Raw genomic sequence first — 5805 nt, 5'->3', positions numbered from 1 at the left:
ATATATATATATATATATCATAATTTTCATTATAATTTTTAAAAAACTATTTTAAAATACCGTTTCCAAAAAACTACACTTTCAATTTTCCTTCTCTTTGGTTGGCCTCGATACCTTCTTTACATAGATACTTTTATTATTGCTCTTCAGATACTGAACTGATACGGAACATGTAGGCCCAAGTAAGTAGAGAGTTTAAGGAAAGTTCGTACATGCGAGAGAAAAGTACGGAAATTTCAATGCCTATAGATAAGAATCCCACCGTTGATATGCTCAGGAAGCGTGTGACAGTGGTAGTGATTAAAATTACGTATATCAAGCAAACAGTGACGAACGTGTATAGTCAGGGAAAATAAGTCGCAAATAAAGATAAAGGTAACTCATCAAACCTGGCTTTTATTAGCGAGAACAGGAGTTATAAATGACGTTGCGGACTTTGATAACCTGCAGAAGACTGCTGCTCCACATGGTATGTATTACATCTTTTAATGCTAATGTATGTAAAAACAGATCATACGTACATGTGTTCGAGGGTCGGGTTAAATCTCGTAAACTGGTACTGAAAAAACTTGGGCAATAAAAAGTGGTAACAATGGATGCTAATCTAAGGTTGTAGGTTTGAAGGGGAGGTCACCATGCAATGTAAAAACGGCAGGAAACTAGAATCGGCCTCGATGATTGTGAAAAAGACGAACACGGGATGAAAATTAGCCGTCAGTATATCCTTTAATGGAATTTCTTCGTTTTAATCTTCGTATCTGGTACATTTTTATTCGTTATTTTCTAAAAGTATTGCATTAGGAGGATAAGTTTTTACTTAACTAAGAATAAAAAGGACCTATTTGGTTAAATATATCTATTTAAAAAAAATTAATCATAAAAGAATAGTCATTTTTAGAATATGGGGTTTATAATGAAACTGTAAAATTAAGACACCGATTACCTGAATGTACTGGGTCGTAATAAATATAAATTACATGACGTCATTACTGTTATAAATGCAGAAAGATTGTTGAACTAAAGTTCCTCAAGAATCCCCAGTGACCTGGAAAAACAATTATTGTTTTATCATAAGAGCAGAGCCGTTCTATCATTCTTTGTTTCCTAACTCGTAATGTCTTGTTCTTGTTTATGTTTGACTCTGAATATCAGAACATTATTAAGAAATAGCTGCCTATTGCGGGATTGTTTGGTTGAAAGTGTGCTTAGCACTTTGTGATTCTTTCCTTACACGTTTTCAAGATTTTTAAGAACTCGTAGAATAGCAAAAGTAAATATAAGACTCTTATAGACACACGAGGGGAATGCTAACACCATGTAAGGCCTCTTTAGTACAAATATTTGTTCATTCATAAAAATAATGATAATATGAGTTATAGTCAAGCTGTCATGGTATTCATGTCACCAGTGAGAGGGAGAGGCTTTGATTCCTGTCAATGCTGACCTCAGCCGTAAATGGGGCATCTTGTATGCAGTAGACTTTGGTGGACCTCAACATGCTGAAAAACATTTGGATAAATATAATAATAAGACGAATTTCGTACAAATGTTTATTTTAATAATTGAAGAAACCATTTCACTTTCTTATGAAACTGATACCAAAACATTTGTGTTGGAGGGACTGTAACAATTTCTCTCATTATTTATCAGAGAGAGAGAGAGAGAGAGAGAGAGAGAGAGAGAGAGAGAGAGAGAGAGAGAGAGAGAGAGGCGAAATGCCTGATGCGAACTGTTTAGATTTTATCAACTGGTATTTTAATGAACTTCGGCTTATACACTTTATTCTACTCAAATACATAAATCGACAACACATGCCAGATGACAAAATTCGCAATATTTGCTCATTTTAGGAGCAATGGCACTTGAATGTAAACAGGTTAAAATAATTCTATTGTTCATCCGCTAAAAGTTGAAAGGGGATTGTGGCTATTACAATTGCATATGTTAATTGCATGGTCAGAAAATGCATCCTTACATACACAAGTTTCCACCCTACAGTATATATATATATATATATATATATATATATATATATATATATATATATATATATATATATATATATATATATATATATATATATATATATATATAGAGAGAGAGAGAGAGAGAGAGAGAGAGAGAGAGAGAGAGAGAGAGAGAGCTCTAATCAACACTCAAGCACGTGTTTCACAAAAATAAGTTTCTGAATCACACCGGGCCTAACACAAGTCTCTCAAATGAAAGGCAAGGGGTACCAGTTGACCGATACAGGCCATAAGAAAGTTTGGAAGCTAAGAACTTCTGTACCTGAGGTTTTTCCTGGGCAGGCGGCTGCCTAACAAACCAACGAGTTTTACCCAACTTCTCAACCCACTAGTGACCAGATGGTAGCGTTTCATTCGAATCACACCTTCAGCGTGAATAGGATGGAACTAATCATCATATGAATGAAATGCTACAATTTGGGTCACTGGTGATCGGGAAGTTGGGTAAAATTCGCTTGTATATTCGGCGGAAGCCTTTCATAAAAAATCTCAGGTACAGAAGTACTTAAGTTCTAACTTCATTTATGACCTTTGAGGGTCACTCGGTAGCGCTTTTGCCTTTCATTTGACAGACCTGGGTCTGATGCCGATGTGAATCTTATATATACATATATATATATATATATACATATATATATATATATATATATATATATAATATATATATATATATATATATATATATATATATATATATATATATATATATATATATATATATATATATATATATATATGTGTGTGTGTGTGTGTGTGTGTGTGTGTGTGTGTATGTATGTTTTTTATAAATATATATAGATATGGGTATAATTAAAATAAACTGTTAACCTGTGGTTAAGATTTTACATCTAGGTAACTTCGAAGGCACAAAATCTTTGTCTATAGTTGAAAAGTTTCCATTAATTATACCCATATGTACTCTACTGTGATATTGAGTTTATTTGTGGTGAGCTTTAAATGTTATATTTAATCTTAAATACTTTTATCTAAGTAATGAAATAGATTCTATGATCGTTACCCTCCTTTTGATGTTGGTGTGGTTCAGTACCAGTGAATGGATCTAGTAAGACTAAGGTAAGGTCATAGGACAAGGTCACCAAGAGAGGTGAATTCCGAAATGGAATAAATATCTCCTAACGGATTATTTGTAATTTCATCATAATTCCTAGGCCTTCTTGGGCATCTCGCATGTCTTACCTAAATGGTGTTTCTGTTACATTAAAGACTCATATTTCGGCTGTAAAGAAATCGGACAAGAAATCTTACCTAGTCTTTAAAACAATACATTAAAATGCCCTTTCTTCCACTCTTCTTTCCATCGGTTGCATTCTTGATGCTTGATGTGTCAAGGGGAAAGGCAAGCTGGGAGACAGACCTATATAATTCGACTTCCAAGTGGCATAAGCCCAAACAGTTTCTCTCTCTCTCTCTCTCTCTCTCTCTCTATTATAATGGTAAAACTCTTGGGCTCCAGTTTGATGTATAGGCAAGGAAGAAGCGGTATACGTGCGTTTCTTTTAAAAGCTGCATGTCTCTGCTGACCTAAACGTCGATTTAAGCTCCTGGTTTTAATTGAATATTGTGGTCGACAGTTAGAACTGTTGGAGAGAGAGAGAGAGAGAGAGAGAGAGAGAGAGAGAGAGAGAGAGAGAGAGAGAGAGAGAGAGAGATGTGAGTGATGAGTGTTTTGTGAAAATACTGACAATTGTATTAAGATGCAAACGGGAGGGTCTCGATAAGGTAATCCTCAACCCTCCAGACAGGTGTCATTCGTCAGAAAATATTCTGTCTGTCCGTCTGTCTGGCTGTCTTTCGCTCTCTGAAGGTAGAATATTACTTCCCCCATTACAGTTTTATCAGTTTTATCCAAATATCTCGCGATATGAATAAAAGGGAGTATTTTGACAGCCTTGCCTTTACAGGTATAGAAATTTATTAGTTTACTGTATATAAATACATAGACATATCTATAAAATGCCACGTATAGATTGACGTAAGTATACTTAATGCATATAAGCAACGCATTTAGCAATTTTATTCAGGTTGTAGGCAGAGGGGAAAACGACGCAGGACGTCAGACGCTATTGGCACATAACCCCTCATTAGCCATTAGAAGAGCTTCATTGGTTGTAGGTAAAGGGTTAAACGGAGAAACGTTTTTTATAAGTTAAAATACTCTGTGAGCTCCAAGCGGATCAGTCATTTGAAATTCATAGTAAAAAAGTTTTATTGTCAAAATGAATGACTTTCGGGTGCAGTTTGGCCTTTCTTTGTCCAGTGTTAATTTAATGAACTGACATTTTTGCTGTTGATCTAAACTTCCTTGGATACTTGTTTTGTGCACATGGTCTTCCTTGCAGCTTCGTCATCTGGTAGATATATGCAAGAGATAAGCTGAGGGAAAAGTAAATTGGGCATCGCATTGTAAGAAATATGTGACTAAGTTCCTAAAGCTTAGCTCCAGTTTCCAGTTGCTTAAACATAGTTACAAAACGTTACCATTTAATCCAAAGCGTCAAGATACGACGGTCAGGTGATATTTATCGGGAGGGAGACGGAAGATATTACTGGAAACGAAAGTGTCTACTGGCCGAGCACAGGAGCGGCAAGAGGCCACTTGTCTACGAAGCAAATATTAATCAGCATTAAATTGTTACGTTCATACGGCTGACCTCGCTTTCTATCCTCGTCTTATCTTTCTCAGACAATAACATCTCATCAAGGATTTCTCCAAAAGGCAGGAGGATATAAAAAGTAGAAAGACTCCTGCTACTATATCAGCTCTTCGACCTTTATGCATCTTACAATCTCTACGTTTTTTCCTCTCTCGTCCGCACACATAAATTTGGCTTGAATATTACTGACAGTATTTATTAATTCTAGCAATTAAAAAGAAAAAAATTCAGGAATTCATATTTATTTTTTCTGTGTGTGTGTGCGTGTGTGTGTGTGTGTGTGTGTGTGTGTGTAGGCTGATCGAGAGAGCATTTTGAGTGCAGAATATCGAAATGAAGCAGGGGTTAAGGTAAGTTTGAGAACTCTCCTGAAAGTTGTAGTTGAAGGTTCCAGGAGAGCAATTTAGGGTCTGAAAAAAGAAAGACACAAGTAGTTTACGGGATTACGAATGAGATGTTACTATTCAGTGGTGAACTTGATGGGGTTGCTGATCATGGTATGCAAGATCTGCACAGATGGAGAAAAGTTTCCAAAGGAACAGATGAGAGGAACATTTGTTCCTTTGTAATTTTCAAAGACGAAGGGGGAGGGGCTACTGAAACAATTATAGGTTCCTAACTTTAGTAGTAGGCTATATCAAGGAAGGCGCATGGCAAGACTTTGACTGAGAAGGTATGACGGAAGAAGAACAGTATGGGTTTAGACAGAGAAGAGGGTGTGTGGATCAAGTTTGTGTTTCTAAGCAGTTATGAGAGAACTTTGAAGATAAAGGGAAAAAGCTGTATGTTTCATACATGGACCTAGAGAAAGCTTATGGTAGAATAAATATCTAAGCAATGTGCAGGGCTCAGAGTGTAAAATGTTGAGAGCTATAAAAGGTTTTCTTTTTGGAAGTGAGGCATAGGAATGACTGGGTTGGTGTAAAATTGGGGTCTGATAAGGAGGTGTTACATCTGAGTGACCGGTTAACATCTTTATGGATAGAGATATGTGAGAAGTCAGAGATGGAACTAGATATCTGTGAAAAGTTATGGGATAAGAAGATGGATCATGCAGTGGAGAGCGAAATGGATAATGTTTGCTGACGATGCAGTATAGATTG

This window comes from Macrobrachium rosenbergii, chromosome 21 (assembly GCF_040412425.1).
Source record: "Macrobrachium rosenbergii isolate ZJJX-2024 chromosome 21, ASM4041242v1, whole genome shotgun sequence".
Classification (NCBI taxonomy): Eukaryota; Metazoa; Arthropoda; class Malacostraca; order Decapoda; family Palaemonidae; genus Macrobrachium; species Macrobrachium rosenbergii.
This window is presented reverse-complemented; position numbering follows the sequence as displayed.